This window comes from Chaetura pelagica, unplaced genomic scaffold (assembly GCF_000747805.2).
Source record: "Chaetura pelagica isolate M959 unplaced genomic scaffold, ChaPel_1.0 scaffold21, whole genome shotgun sequence".
Taxonomy (NCBI): Eukaryota; Metazoa; Chordata; class Aves; order Apodiformes; family Apodidae; genus Chaetura; species Chaetura pelagica.
The window spans coordinates 4,016,244-4,033,899 of NW_009952251.1; positions in this window are offsets into that span (position 1 = coordinate 4,016,244).

Consider the following 17,656-nt stretch of genomic DNA (forward strand, 5'->3'; position numbering starts at 1 on the left):
TAACTGCTGTAACTTCTTTCACGAGATTTTCTTTTCAGAAGAGAGAAGTAGGACATTCCTATTTCCAGTTTTGAATCTGCTCTTTTCAAGGACTTTATGAATTACTTCTCTTATGTGTATATCAGTTTCCACACTGTAAGTGTGCTATATGGAATACCACAACAATAAAATTAAGACAAACCATTGACAATAGCTAACCCTAATTATTATGATCACCCTTTAGCATTCAGAGTCTATTAGCCTTCCTCCACCCAAACTAGAAGTTAGGAAGTTATTTAGGATAGGATTTTCAGTAACATTCAGAATTCTTTTTATTTCCATTGAGCCAACTACAGAAGTAGAAAAAAAAATATAAAAGGAAAGTCTTCCGATAATATGATATTTTAAAGGCAACCTAGTTTACCTACAACACCCTTTGGGGTTCTACATCATCATGGCACAGCAAGAGTGAAGCTGCTCATGAGCAGGGGACAAGTTATCAGCCTGTGGTCTCACCTACTGGGTACAGTCCTGCAGAGTCTGAGCTGGGCAAGCAGACAGGAAGACAGGTAATGGCCACAGACACAGCAAGTGATGAAACAGATCCAGGGTCCCTCTAGCCCAGTCAGTGAAGCAGCAGATATGGCCAGAGGCCGAAGACCATGCAACAGTGTTGGTCCATCCAGAAGGCAGAGCAGGAAACTGGTACTCCTATGGTGTTGCTCAGGCAGGGACTGACTACTCCAGGTTGAGTTGAAATGGGTTGCCTGGCCCTATGACCAAGTGGGGAGAAGCCTAAGAAGGGGCTGGTAAGTGAACTCATGGCCATAAGATCTGATAAGAATTCAGAAAACCTGTAATAGTGTGATGCTACTATACAGAACCTTTTCTCATGTATTTCAACCATTATTTTTTCAACTTTAAGAGAATGTTGTGCTCTGGGAAAATGCAAGGTTTCTCAAGGGCACAAGAAAGCAGCTAGCTGAGCTGAATGAGGAAATTCAGGAGAATTGCAATCTGGACCTTTAACTATTTCTAATATATCAGCCATGTTGCACTGATGTATTTAGGTTTTCCATTATAAAAGTATCCTCCCTTTAACCCTTCTCCAGGATGTGAATCCAGCTTTTTGGAGCATGAAAAATGTCCTCTTCATCAGTGATGTGACTGAGAGGAATAAAAGATGGCTCTGATTATATATTCCCTCAATTGCACTAATAACATCTCATTTTTTCCCAACTCACCCTGTTGCCATAGATAGAGGTGTTTCTGCTACTGATAGGAGGTGTCACTGTGATTATTACTGTTCCCTTAGTATCTTTTATGCTCTGGGATCCAATCCAGAAAAACATTCTCTTTAAAGAGATTTACGGGGCCAGATTGCACAAAGAAAAATGGCAACATGAACAGCAGCCCTATTTTTCACAAGGTCATTTTTACAACTAGGTATAAGATGCTACACCAAAAATACCCTTCCTTCTCATACATAGTTCACTAACCCAACTCACTAGCCCAGCCTTTGGGTTTTTTTAACCCCAAAATAAAAATGTTCAAATTTGGGTCATAGCTTGAACAACCTACTAAATACTGGTAAGTTGAAGATCAACACAACTTTTCAACAGCAACAATAAATTCCATTTATAAAATTTTTGAACCATTTAAGCTTTCTGCTTCAGCTCACATAAAAGCCAGAGACCTCCTAGATACACATGATACTAGCTGGAGCATTCCTATGCCATATTCTAGAAAATTACTGGTTTAATTATTATTTTGTGCATTGTGGCCTGTGTCTTAGTAGGAATCTGATAATTTTTAATATATTTTTCAAACTTTCAATATTTTTGAGATTACTTTAAATGTTCCCCATCGGCCCTTATGATTTCATAGGGTGACAGTCTTGAGTGCACATATGGCATTCACATATATATATGTCATTCCACACCTGACTTCCATGTTCAATCTGCATTTTAACTAATGCAGACTGTTTTAGTAAATAATTAAGAGAGATCTCATTCCATAAAAAAATGGATAGCGTTCCTTACCTATGTATGCACATTACTATTCTTTTTCTAGCCCTTCAGGATTTTTTAAGAACTTCCTCTTACCAATGGGTTGATACCAGATACCATTTTCTCCTTCAAAACCAATAAATCTCATCAATCTTTTTCCATCATTTAATCTGAGACTACAATACTATCTTGGCCAGAATTAGACTATGATCTATATTACAGCCATCAGTATGCCATATTCATCTGAGTAAATATACCTGTAAAACATTTGCTTCTTGCAAATATTATACCAACAATTACATAATATATATTCCAAATTCCCATTTTAGTTAAATTGATCTAAACTAGAATGAATTAAATTGCACCATTCATCACTTACTCTCATATCTTTCACCATAGTAAAGGCAAAGCAATGACAATAGTTGTTTAGCATTTTTTGATTTTCAATAATGGAATAGAAAAGAGAATGTAACCAGTGTAAATTGTGTATTTTATACAATATTGCTTAATGAAACACTAGTCATTCTTTAACGTGTTGTCTTCCCACAAAATACTAAACTGATACTAGAAAAATCTGGCTACAAAACAGCAGTGATAGCAGTTGGGGTAAAAGAAGCAGCAGCTTGCTCATCTAATAAAGTCTTAGCAAATGTAAATGAAGCCAAGGAGCGTAGGAGAGGGAGCCCTATATTAAAGCACATGATCATCTGTGGGACTGTTTTCTTCTTTGTGTTCCGCCCTTGTGGTACATTAATTGTGCATCTGTGTCCCGGCCTCAAGGAAGGTTTTAAAATGTTCTGATAAATGTCTGATGACATACCATTTTTATCACTGATTTCAAATCAGGAGCCTAAAAATGCCCTTGTTGCTTAACTGTCCTTAAGATCCAATAATACATTTTACAAAGGTGCTGAGGGATTATGTGCTGAAGGACAACAAGCCTCTAATTTGGAAATAGTTTCCAAACAGTACTGTAGGGTTTTTTTTATTATTACCTAGCCAGGCAACTGTTGTTTAATTGTGGAAATAACTGCTGGATTGAATGAACATGTTTTGTTTGAAAAGAATGCCTACTGCCTGCAAACTGACCACGTGTGAGCCAGAGGTTTGGCCCAAGCTCTGCTCTGGGGCAGGGAGTCTCCTTCTCACAGCGGGTATTCCAGGTGCAGTTGGACTTTCTTGCATCTCCATGACCCTGAGCAGTGGAAGGACATTGGCATCATTCAGAATCAGCAGCTCATCCCCTGGAAACCATTCTGCTTTGTGCACTCCATCTCTTGGAAAAATAAACTGTGTAAAGAAATATGTTTTGAGAATACTGCTTGCTCCAAGAGGTTTCTCTGAGAGTTTAACTCTCAGCAGCCAGCATGATTTTGAAAAATCACACGAGGATCACTGGCACACCATGAACACACATTATAATGAATTGTCTAGGAATTTATGGTAATTAACATTATGTTCACCCTCCTGGGAACTGCTATTTCTTGTATTGATACAGATCTAATATTTTACTATCCCTAAATAATTGCACTGAATAGCTCCTGTGATTTTTGGTGTGACTATAGATACATGGAGAATCAAATTTATTTTTTTTTAAAATCTACCCATAGAAATTGCTCCCTTCATTCTTCCAGGAAAAAAAAAAAAAAAAAAAAAGGCCATATTAATGAATAATTATTCCCCCTTTCCTTTCCAGTACTAATTCAAATCAAAGCTAATATGACTAATAAAGCAATTGTAATTGAATGATACATTTCAGGTGTGTCAGAGTCTTCCCAGGAACTCACACAATGAGTTTGCACTTACGTCTCCACGTTTTGAATTACTTCTTTAATCAGATGTGCTACAGCATCTCTGATTTGCAGTATATCATTCAGAATGAAATGGGAAGGCAGAAACGTGTGATGGCTTTTAAGAGAGCCCCAGAGAAGTGTTCTACAAAGGGTAGATCAGTGAAGCAGCATAGTGCAAATTTATTGCTGTCATACCAGACTACTTCTCAGCCTACCAGTTCAAAGATGCCTAGGGAGCTGTTTTTGAAAAGATAGCTCCATGTAAATATTTCATTAACAGTATGTATCTCCTTAGCATGTTGGCTAAAGGGCAAATTAAACAGCAACAAAAAAAAATTCAAGGTCTCTCACAGGCTATCCATGAACTTTTCCTGAGACATCAGCAGGTCTGGTCAACACAGCTCCTTTTCCCAGAGCTTGGAATCAGCTGGAGGTTAAAATGCTGCTACAGATGAAGAACTAACTGTGATTCATCCCAAAGACAAGTGGTAATTAACTCCACACATCCTGGGGAAGTGGTCAGCCAATGACTTAATGTACAAAAACAGCAACAGCAATCCTCTGGCTGCATTTCAGATGGGAAAAAACAACAAATTCCCACTTCTTCAGTGTTCTTCCCAGCTTTGTTCTCAAAATAAAACCTAATCCCAGTGTTCCAATTCTTAGGTACCTTCTTAGGTCTAATCCTTCATAAATCATCCTGTGAAAAATAAAAATATGTAATATGGTACAAAAGACAAACGAGAGACTTCTGTAAGCAGAAGTCTGACTGATATAACTCCCAACCTGGTCCAGAAAGAAGATGAAACTAGCAGTCTAATTCAGTCCTCAGAACTAGTTACATTTTACCACTTAATTATACATCTGATTCTGGACCTCATGTAAAGTACTGAATGATAAACTTCACTGAAGACAAAAAAGGAAGGACATGAGAAACATTAGGCTGGTACCAGATAGCTTGGGGACCAGAACAAAAGACTGACAAATGGGCCTGGCTATTTCAGGATGAACTACTTAATGGAGTAGAACAATAGGAAATAAATGAATATGGAGGCCTAAGGCTAAAAATGAGTGATATCAGGAAAATGTAGATAAAGTGTGAGTTTGGCTTTTACAGGATTAGACTTCAAATACTAAGGGACCATCTGTTAATCCCTAATTATTCCATTATGTACATTACCAGTTATGCATTAGCTACTGTTGCCATCATTATCTTTTTCATCTGAGTGATTATTTGGGCTATCAAGATAACTACTGGAAACTAGAGCATCAAATGCACTTTAAAGTGGAAGGGCTAAGCGAGTAGACATTTAAATCTTTCTTTCGCAGTTGTGTCTTCATTTCTTACAGGAAGCTTAAAGAAATTAAGATTTTCTTTTGTTCTTGCTATGGTTTGTTTTAAAGTATTTAGAAAAATTTCTCAATTTCTCAGATGCAAATCAAAGCACCAACATAATTTCTTGTGCCGAAACTACAGAATACATTTGTACAAATGACTTACAATAGTTCAAAATAGAAGATATGACTCAGTCTTGAAAAGAAACGAGCATTTACTATACACCACGTAAGTTCTAATCACCAGTCCAATATCTCAATTTCACAAAACTAAGTATCAACCATTTCATAGCTGGAAAAATACAAATAAATTATCCCTCCTTCTTCTTGAAAAAATATTATTTACAGCTCTGAGATTCTAAGTATTTTCTCTCATATTCCCTTACTGGAAAAGGAAATATCATTAGAAAACCTGTAAAAAAGTAGGCACTAGTCTTTTATAGGTAGGTTGAAGTTAAAAACTTTTGCTTTCAGAAACTAATTTTAGGTCATTTGCAAGCATTTCCAAAATGCATTATTTAAAGTGCTTTTCCTGTGCCAGCTTGTGTTCAGATTTCTGTATGTCTTCAAGAAACTACAATAGACTAGTTTAAGAACATGCTTATGTATTTAAATACATCTGTTATGGTTAGAAGTATGCTCCTGTTCATTTTATTCTGTGTTTACTCATTTATGTTCACTCAAGTACACACAAAAAGTGTGCATTTCTATATGCATTGTATAGAGCAACTTATCTGTTACTCTGAGGAGAATATATTGTTTCAATGTACCTTGCAAAGGATCAATTCATATATGTATGTCAAGTCCAAAGAAGTATATACTGAACCTCTATACAGTACTAAAGCCCACTAAGGTAGCACAAAGGAAACAGATATATACACATACAGATATACAAATATATATTTAAAAAACCCACAGTTTCTTTTCATTCTTATTGCTGAGCCTTGGTAGCTATGCAAAGTGGAATGAAAGGTACTTTGGAGAAAAAAGGGAAAACGGCAGGATTGTGTCGTCCTTTCTGTCAAGTAGAACCCTAACCTAGGAGAAGAGTCAATCAGAGCTCTTATCTTTTGCTACCTATATCTCATGTCAAACAGTTTCTGAATAACATGCAGAAACATGTGCTTTGCTACAGAGTAAAGTACACTTTGGCATGTTTTGAGTTCCTTCTTTTTAAAAACACCGTTACTTCCGTTCACTCACTGTTATTTATTAATATTATTATTCTAAGTACTGGGGAAGAGGCAAAACAAATTAACAGAGAGTTCCTGTGCTCCTTTGTGGCGTAATAACTCATGGATTTTTTTTCTCTCATATTATGCATCTAGTCCCTAGCTCACAGAACAAGCAGTAGATTCTTGGAGCTCAGCTTTGAGCAGGAAAATGGATCCAGGGGCTTTAATATTGTGAAAAAGCTTGTTATAAGAATGCTATGCTGGGCTTTTATTTGCTGTGATCTCATTGGGCAAATTGCAAGCAATACGGTTCCCCTGCATTCTGTGAGGGTCTTTTTCAAAGACAAAGAGGAAGAAAAGACTGACCCTTTTGGTGGAATCAAAAGGAAGATAAGTCAAGAGGAAGCTCTTACATACTCTCAAAAAGATGAGTTTTCCCATTTGAATGTTACAAATTACCTATTCCTTTGAAGATACTTTAAAAAGAAACCAATATTTTCTCGAGAAAATGTTAGAATATTTCAAGTGTTTGAGTGATAGAATTGTTAGGAAGCTCTTACACGATGTCTACAATGCAAACTGTTGCTCTAGATATCCATGTTAGAAGTATGCTCTGAATTATATTATTCTGCAGGCAGAAAAACCCTGTAGCTACATTTCTTGCTGATTTACAGACTTCTTGGTGGGCTGGAGAGAACACTAATTATACACTATAAAGCAAAGTTTTACTATAATACCCTATGCCAGGATGCTCTGCCTACTTCAGCTACACTGTTGGCTAGATATTAATCTAGGTCTCAGGTTTAATCCAAATCCAAGCACAGAGCTAGGTGAATACCACAAAAAAACCCTTTTGTAGGAATTTAGGTGGTTTGGGGTTTTTTGTTTTTCTGTGTTTGTTGTTGCTGCTGTTGTTTTGTTGGGTGTTGGGGTTTTTTTTAAAGAAAACCAAAACCAACTTTTGCTCACCTACCTTTTGCATTACTTCTCCACAAAAGTATGTTATTTTTAATTCCTTACCGGCCATATGCAACAACTATTGGGATCCTTACAGCTTTATTTGTGCACTCCCACAACAACAGCAGTAGTACTGTATGTAGTAAGATAATTTCTGGCAATTTCAGAGAGGTACCATTTAGGAAATCAAAATAACCTTTACATTAATGAATAATTGCACCTTGTGTGAGCAGGATGATATGGATACAGCAAGTGTGTATTGAAGTCTGTACTAGGAAATAGCTAAACAACAGTGGTCTTGTTTAATGAATTAGATCATAATAGGGTGGTACTAGAAATGGAGAAATTTTAAGTATTTAAACCAAATATTTCTTACAGGTCTGTTCCTCTATACTTAAATGTGTTGCTTTTAGAGTGTCATCGTTTGACTCAGGTCCGACAACAATGCTCTCGATCCCCTCTCCCCCCAACCCAGGTAGGGAAGGAGAGAGAGAAAAAGAGAGAGACTTGGCCGGATTGAAAACTAAACTACACAGCTTTAATTAAAACACTAATGAATGATACAAGAAAATATATACAATTATATACAGATATATTCAGGTATGGGCAAAAGCCTCTCGCCTCCCCCCACCCCAGCAACTCCCACAGCACTTCCCTGAACTGGGAAGAGTCCCGAGGAATCCCGGAGCTGATGCTGGAGAAAAAGCAGAGAGTTATGGGGGTCAGAGAGATCAAGCCTGAGGATCGACGGTGATGGATGAACAGAGTCCTCCCTGGACGCCGGCCATGGACGGAAGAGAAGGGAAGAAGAAAAAGGAAGGAAGTTGTCTTCTCTGATCCCTGACCTTCCTTTGAGCTTACGTAGATATATGGAATGGAATATCTTTGGCCAATTTTGCTCTCTGTCTAACTCAGCCTCCTACAGGGGGGGTCACAGATCTCCCCGTAGTGTCTGAGCTGGCAGAGTGCAGGTGCAGCCTTGAAGCCTCAGTAGTTAGAAAAACATTCCACTGTCTTATCAGCCTAGCAGAACACACTGTTGCTAGTTACAAGAAAGCTTACTGAAGGAAAAAAAAAATCACTAAAAAGAAAAATTGGCTTCATCCTGGCTCAAACCAGGACATAGAGACACCTCAAGTTTCTTCAGGCCCTCTGATTGAAAACTGCTGCATTTATCTTGCTAGAAAACACAAACAAACCTGCATTTCATAGCTTATGAAATACATTTTATCAACATAGCTCAAGCTTCAATAATGATCAGTGGAGGCATAAGATATGTTAGGATACATGACAGGAAGAACTGGTGATGATTTTCCAGAAGAAAATTTTAAAAACCCCCACAAAACAAAAAACAGAAAACAATAAAAATAAAGCAAAAAACCCACAAGTTATTTATTTTGATTACATTTGGACTTTCTTTTAAGTCTGTAGTATGTCTAATGATATCTTGGTTATTAAGCTGAACTTCTAGCCACTATCATATTATAAATACTAGCAATACCAATATAAATTTAAAAAAGTGTTACTTATATTAATATTCTTATGTTAATGTATTAGTAATAGACTTTAAAAGCATATGGCTAAAGTTACAAAGATGAAGCAAGAAGAAAAATCTGATATAATGATATAAAAATTCAAGCTTCTCCAATTTATACACCTTTGCCAGTCCTCTGTGCGTTCACAGATGTGCGTGTAGACAAACAAAAGATATAATCTTGTATATACAAAATGTGGAGGGGAGCTGATAGAAGAGAAATGGGTTTCTTCTATGTTTTTTTCAGTTGTAATTTCTACACTACCTGCTTATTTAACGAGTCTCAGATGACACAAGGAATGATATATTTCTCATTGTCAGCAGCAGAAAATAAATCTAAATCTTGCAAGTTGTTTGATCGGGTGCATATATGTCTACATATTTGTAGGCAATTCAACACAACAGTGATTGACTTACTAGACTGGCTCCTTAACTCATGTTAAGGCCATGAATGAGGAATAAGGGGCTTTGATTTAACATAAAGCAGTTTTAGACAGAATGCTTTACTTCTAAGACTTCATGTCATGCTGCTGTCAAAAAAAAGGCAGAAGAAGATGTGAAAGTCCTGAACCAAAGGCAGGATTGCTAAGCAGCTGTGCAATCCATCACTTTTGAAATCTCTCCTTGTTAGGTTCAATTGTAGATGTACTCCTTTTGAGTTATGACCTCTATGCCAGAAGTCCATTGCAAAAAGTCTGACTCACAGAGGGGGGTCATCCCTAATGGATTTTATTCTAGTTTCTTAGTAAACAAATCTACTCTTTCCAATAACCCAATGCTTCCCAAAGGATAAAATTGTTACATTTCCCTTTCCCTGTAATTCTCTCACAGCATGATCTATGTCTGGAACTATGTTGTTCATTTATCCGTAGTTGCTAGATTCTGGACTCACTAAACCGATGTCCCACTGTGCCACAGGGTAGGCCTGACAGACTTACATTCAAGAAATAGATTGCTGGCACCCTATTTGAACCTTTCTTGCAATGCTCAAGCTCCCTGGTGAGCAGATACACTAATAAAGGTATCTGCATTTTTATCTCTGAGGAAATGACAGAAAACAGGTCGCTTTTCATGTCATTATGACACCCTTAAGAAATGCAAGAAATATTACTGAACACATTTATACTTAAGCAATGTCGTGTCTTCCGGAGCCCAGGTTCTCATTTTAATTTCCAATTGGAAAGGAAGAGAAACACTTGAATTGTTTAAAAATGGTTTGAAAAGAGAGTTTAAAGAGCAGAAGTGACAGAATCTAAATCTTACATTGTAGTTTTAGACTCTGAACTGTACAACCATTAGTAAAAAAAAAATTACAAAAATGTACTGAGGTAATATTTTTCTCAGTTTATATATTTCTTAATTATACCCCTTGTCCTGATGTTTCTGAAGCTAACCTAGAAAAAGTTGATCTGCATGTACACATGTCATGTTATTTGTCTGCTTTGCAGACAGAAGCCTGAGTTATGAACTATCTTATGTATTTCAATTAGTGGGTTTTTTTGGTTGTTTGGTTTGGTTTTTTTTAGCTTGAGACATCTAACATAAAATGTCTGTGTTAGAAAAGTCCAGTCTTCCCAGCTGATGACTTAAGGGAAAAAAAATAAATAAATAATAGCTTTGTCATGTCTCTTGATTATCTTTCTCATCTTTCTACTACTCTAAATATTATATTTGTTCAGAAAAGGCACTTTTAAAAAAAAAGAAACTGCACTTGATTTCTGAAGATGAACAAATGTATTCAAGAGAGCTTGTAGACAGATTAGATCTAGCTTTATCATAGGTGATGGCTCCTTAATACCCTGAAATACTTATCCAAGGCTTTTAGCCTGAGAAGTCTTCAAGGCTTTTAGAAGAAAACCAAGAAATTAATAAAAAGCAAGTAAAGTTCTTTAAGATTTCAAAAATAATCAAAATGAGCAATAGTTGTAAAGGCAAAGAATTTAACTTGCAAAATGATCTTACAGGTCGGAAATATTTTACTATCAATCTAATAATTTATTCCCTGCTTTAATATCCCTTCACCCTAATAGAATTTGAAGCTTCATTTCTGAGCTCCTATAACATAAAAAAAAAACCCAACCAAATCTGCAAAAAACCCTGCCCAGTGTACATTACAGCTCAAATAGAGGAAGTTTTACTCTTAGTCATCAAGGAAATCAGGCAATGAACAGTTGAAGAGAAAATTCAGAACCATTCCACTCCCAAGAAAAAATTGTGATGGTTGAGTGTGTTCCTTTCCATCTCCCTGGATTAGAGGAGGTCACTGGATGCTGATACTTTTCATAACCTAAACTCAGGTAAAATAGCCAGGTCAAGCCCACGAGATCTCATCACTCTAACTACACAATACAGTTTCTGTACAGAGAATATACTCGCTATGATTCAAGTAGATGACTGGAACAAACGTTGTAATAATTTGTAGCAACTTTAATTGAAGAACAATGTGATTTCTGCTTTTTATGTCTACTGAGGTTACTCCTCAGATTTCTACTGTTTGCAGTAGAAAACAAAGAAATATCAGTTTAGACGGTGCTTAGTGATAATATATGTAATTGTCTTGAGATCTGAGGATTTTTAATCTGACCTTTCATTGTTTAAAAAGACCCTATTGAATTTATAGCATCTGTTATTGTTGTTGTTATTCAATATAAGAGGAACTTCACAATACAGTTAAATGGTCTCAGTCCTCAGCATAATTCAAAAGAAGTGGAATGAAGAGTTCTTAATCAGAGTTAAATTCTTCACAGATGCAAAATGAATGCATTCGTATTCAAACTGTAAAATTAAATTGCAGGTTACCAGGGGAATTAATCTTGATTTGCAGCTATTTATGATAAATAGGATTCAGGATGCTGGTGTCAATGCACTGCTCTTTACTGAAATAAGAGATAAATAGCAGCAGCAGGACTTCAGGAAAATTAGCTACCAGACTTGTTAAAATAACTGAATGATGAGATGCACCAATTAAAAATCATTTAGCAAGTCTGCATGTAGGTAACTCACCAGAAGATCACAGATACTTCAGCTTCATAGGGGCATTTTATCTCTTTGAGGCATATAATAATTAAAATGGTCATTAGTGATACTGGGAATTAGCCATACAAATCCTCCCATTCATTTATTTTACATAATAGATCCCAAAGTCTATTTATGTTGCTTTTTTCCTTATTATAGCCAACTCTATAAATCTACAAATTATAAAAATATACTGCCTTAGGTTCTTTAAAATGTCAAAGGAAAATGTTATTTATTTACACCTTTCCATCTTTACAAAGAATCAGAAAGAAAATAGTTTCTAAAAGGGTAAGTAGGATTGCATGGGATGTGGATACATGTGTATGAATGCACCTGGTTCTTTAAGGCAAGACATAGGACAGGGAATTACCTAGAGTATGCTGGAAGATACACCAGCCTGGAAAACAGTACCAAATTCTCTAATATGCAACTCTGTTATGTAAGATAAGTGAATTACTTAATTAAGAGATTATTACAGGAGACAGGTTTACTCTAAACCACAGAGTTCTGATGCCTATCAGGAAGATAACATCCTTCTTTTGAAAATCCCCCAAATGAGGACAAACTTCCTCATTTTATGAATCAAGTATTACAGTACCAAATATGTAGGCCAGTTTTAGATAAACGTATGCTAATGAAAACATGTCCTAAAACATAAAACCCCACCAAATTACAAATTATATAGGAGTATTTTTAAAAAGCTCTTGATATGGAACACAGGCTTGAAACTTTAGCCATCTATTGTTTTCATGTCTGAAAACATGTCAGCTTTCCTGCTTGAGTAAACAATACATTTGCTTTCCTTTTATGCCAGGAATCTTTCCCATCTAAAATGCTTCTGCTACAACCTACAATAGCATTTGCTTCTGACTAGATACTTTACCAGAACAGCAAAGTTCAGGAATCTAACAGCCATAAAAAAGTTCACCAGATTTTCTCTCAGTTGTCTCTAATTTGTTTTTCATGAAACAGTAAGTTAGCAAAAGCTGATGGACATAAAATTACTAAATAAGCCTCTTTAGTTAAAAAACAAAAACAAACAAACAAACAGACAAAAGACCAAACAAAAAACACAAACAACTTTGATATAACACAAGTGCTAGGTAAACAAATTGCCAGGTACCTGCCAAATGACAGACACTTATATTGCTTCAAGAATGGAGTCCTATTGGGCAAACTGCTGGAAAGTCTGAATATGATTGGAAACAAAATTTTCCTCAGTAGCCTACACTTCGAGAAAATCTCCCTTTATCATTAGCTGAGTTAAATCATATTTAGACAGGACTGAAAGAATAGTACCAAAATTAATGTTGTGTGTGCGTGTGTGTATACGTGCTCAGAAACATTTCCATAAAAAGGTTGCATTCTAAAACTAAGTCCCTTATTCAGTTATTTACGTGAGTTCCTAATTCAAAGCACTGAATATATCCCTTGAAGTAGCATTTTAATTATTGTATCACCTCTCTAATTTTATTCCGGGTCCTTCAATCTTTGTTAGATTGTTTGCAGGTATACTTAGAAGAAAGAGAATTGCCTGTACAGAGACTTCCATGCCAGAGCTCAGCCTATGAATGCTGTGGCCTTTTGAACACTCACTAATTGCATGACAAAACCTGAAATCTTTCTTCACAGGCAAACGGCTGACAGTTGCTTAAAGGCTACTTGAAAATTCTGGGGGAAGGTTTGCAACTGAGCTAGCAAAAAAACACCCTTTACTTTCTTATGATCAATAAGAAAATTCTTAATTGGCAACCTTTCCTGTTTCAAAATAAGCTTCGAAACACAGCTAAAATAGAAGTTAAAAATATGCAAGTAGTAACAAAATCTCGAGCCAAACCAATCTGTGTTTGTTTTAAAAGTGAAAGACCGAAGTTTAAAGCTGGGGCTACAGTTGAACCTTCTGCTCACAATACAGTAACACTTAATAAATTCGAATGGATTGAAGAAAATATTAGTGGTCTATGCTAAACTACACGGACAATTTCTTGGAAGTCTAAGAACATCATGCACAGAAAATACCCACTGAAATAAGGGTAAAGCTTATGTAGTGCAGGATTCAGAGCAACATTTTTGTGGGACAAATTATTGACCTGAGTTTTGCACATACATTGAAAGACTGAAATTTTCCAACTTGAATATTTCAAACATTTTCTATATAAAACTTGCCTTTGCTATGTTTGTCACATGAGCAGGATGTCATAAAAGAAGAAAACCTTGCCTGACAATTTACAAAAATATGCCAGGCTTCTGCAGATCCCTTCTTGAGGAAGGGATCTTGTTCTGAGCTCAGTTAGGGTCAGGTGAAAGAGACAATTCCAGCTCAGACAAAATTAAAGAAAAATTGTATTAATTACCTGGCTCAAGGAAGACAGAACAAAGTTAAAGAGAATGCCAGCATTGTTCGTTAGCAGAGCATGTGTATGTGTGAGAGTGTGTGAGCACAAAGAGCAATTAAAGCTTTTTTAAAGGATATGGAGTTGATGATGACAGACCTTTTACAAACACAAGCAGCTGTCCTATATAAATGCACGTGTGTATATATACACACACACGTCATATACCCTTGTTACAGAAAGTTGTAAGTGAAAGGTCTAGGAATGTAGGTGGTGCTATGCAGATGTCAGTACTGACAAAATTGCCACTCAAAGGAAAGCATCCTGTTACAACATTCTGACTTTGTCATGCACATATAAAATGAATCAAACCCTCTTATTTTCTTGGTAGAAAAAGGGGTTTAATGAATAAACCAGGTAGAAAGTATTGATGCCTGACTTCACAAATCATACCCTGTTAGCACAAATACACTTTTCATTTAAAAAGCATGTACTCCAAATAAGATTTTGCATAAGACCAGTAATACACTTCTCACCTCATCAGCAATGAGAACAACATGTCCTCTATATTCCCTTTCCAAAACAATTAGGAAGTTCATAAGATTGTGTTGATTGCAGGTCACTATTTGATTTGTTTATGTAAACTCCTTTCCCCATTACTTAGCATATTTAATGAGGCTGAAATATATTACGATTTATGACTGTTTTTCAGAATTATGAGTACTGAAAACTGCCAGATCGATCATTCAAATTCCTTTGCAAACTCCAGATTCACCAGTAAAATTATTCTCCTTATGAACTTGCCCTAATTTTTCACTTGCACTAGAAAGCTCTTACCTAGTGCAGTACATTCCAGAGAATTTTCGTGCTGTTGGGCAAGCAATACACAAAGAAGGATTCCAAATTATTAATTACCCTAGTGATCTCTTCCAGCAATATGCAGTCTACACAAGAGAATATAAAAGAGCATAATAATCCTAAAATATATATTTAAAATGTTAGTCTTTATATGCCATAAAAATACAGCAAGTATTATTATCCTCTTGTACAGTTGCTACAAGGCTCCCATGGCTCCTGTGTGTTTGCACACAGTGTAGTAAACTTACAACTTTGCTTAGACAGTTCAGCTTATCAAATCTCTGCCAATATTTGGTCAAGGTTTGGTCAACTTTTCTAAAATGTTTCCAGCGAACACAGTTACTAAACCAGAAACTCACACTACAACAGGAGCAAAAACATGACGAATAAAATAAGTGTTCTAAAAATTTTCTATGTAAATATAATCTCTGAGAATACTGGAGTGTGAAACTTTGGCTTGATATTTGCTCTCTTCCACAGATTACATCATTTTATTCATTCCATATGTATAGGTTCAGATTTGTATCATATCTTTACATAAAACCTATTCAGGTATGGTTCATGCAGAGTTCTGAGGTACAAAATCAAATTACTCTATCCATGATTCCATTAGCAATTGGCAGAATTACCAAATGCACCAAGATGTTGCCCTTGCTATGAGATTTACACATACACAATGCCAGGAGAACAAGAAATAGTGAGAATTTTATTGGGTTTTTTAAAATAAATTAGTTTGTTGACTAAGTACAAGATCAAGCACTCTTTTTTTCATTTTCCCCCCTTAGGCAAGAGCTGATTAAAAGGAAAGCCTTATCTCTATTGCCCATGAAACATTTAATTTTAGGAACAAGTACTGTCTTTGGTCAGGAATAGCAGTCATCTGTTTTGCAATAAGAGTTTCGTTTAAAGACCAACCAACAAAGAACTCTCCCAGATAAATGTCCTACCTTTTCCAGAAAAAATTGTATGGAGCTCACTGAGCAACATTATAGAAATCTCTTGCAAGTGCACCAGATCTACAGGAGCATGTTGTTTCTGCACACTCACATAAACTAGTTACTGCGAGATTATTTGTATTTCTGTTAAGTATCTATTGAAACTAGGTTGGATTTACTACAAGAAACTGCAATGAATGCTGCCATAAATACATGATGCAGAGAACCACAGAATAGTAAAGACAAAGAATAAATGTATAGATTATTTTCTTGAGTGTTATTTTATCGACATACTTTGAATCAGACAAGAGAAAGCAATTTTATATTCACAGATGGCTGCATTTGAATGCCTTCATCAATATTGTTACGTTACGTCCCTAATGGGTATATATTTAAAAGATATTTATCATTAGCTCTTCATGACAAAGAAGAAATAATTCCTTTTAATACAACAGATATACATATTCTAAAGAAACCACGTAAAGAAACATGGCCATATTCCATTTTCAGTTATAGGGTGGCAAGCAGGACAAAATCTTATTGATCAGAAGGGCTTATATACATGTAATAGAAGCCAAATATTTATCAAAGCCTAACAAGGACCTTACAGACACAGTATATACACGTATGTATATATACAAACATTTATACATATGTACACATACATTAATATACCAAACTTCCAGGAAGTGAAGTCCTGTAGGAAATTCAAGTATTTTTTTGTTCATGAATTAAAGGAATAAAATCTATTCACAGGAGATACAAGCAACTCAGGAACAGAATAAGAAAGACAGTAGAAGATCTACCACCAAGCAGCTCATCTCTTACTCTAAATCACTGAATGAAAGTTCAGGGTACACATGCTGCATGTTAAATTGGATATTTATAGTCAAATTTGAGAACTGTAAATAGAGGCATATGCAAATTTTAAAACAAACTCGAATTTGAATTCATCAAAATTGAATGCTACTCACTGTTCAACCTTTAAAATTGCATGTTAATACTCTCAGATGCACCCAATGATGAGTTGTAGCTAATGGCCAAGTAGCATTTATTTTACGAATCTATTCCTACCTTGTGTTCTGTCATTGAAATCTGAAGCAAGGAGAAGGTAATGCAATGAACTTTAAGCTTTGGATTTGTCTCTATGATAGACACTCAGTTAAGGTAAATTCCAAACAAACATTAATTCAGTAAAGATGGAAAAAAAAGGGCTGCTAGTCCTTGTGGTTTTACTACATTAGCAACTGGCCCCTCCTGAAAGTGGATTAATACTGATTGTTGATTGGATTAACTGCTATTTTATTTTCTGTACCTAAAGATGATTTCTTTAGAAGGAAATTAAAAATACTGTATTTTGCTACTTGTAGGGAGGAACTTGCAGAAAAGACTGGGAAGTAACCAGTTCTTTCCCTGTACTAGCTTCGCAAAGATGAGCTCGCACTCACACGTGGGAAGCCAGAGCATGGCCTTGGCTCTTTGCTACTAACTGCCAGTTTGGGCTCCTTTCTGGGTAATTTGCTTGAATTTGCAGAAGAAAGTAATCTATTTTTTCCCTGAGTAGAAGACTCTCCTGTCAAGGGGAGGGAGGGGTCTCATAAAGACGCCCCTAGAGATAAATTATCTTCTTAGGGAACCGGGACAATTTTTTAAGAGAAAGAAATACCAGTCAGGAATAATCTGTCATGTGAAGCAGCTGCCTGTGCAAGTGTTACTTTCATTACATGTGAGAT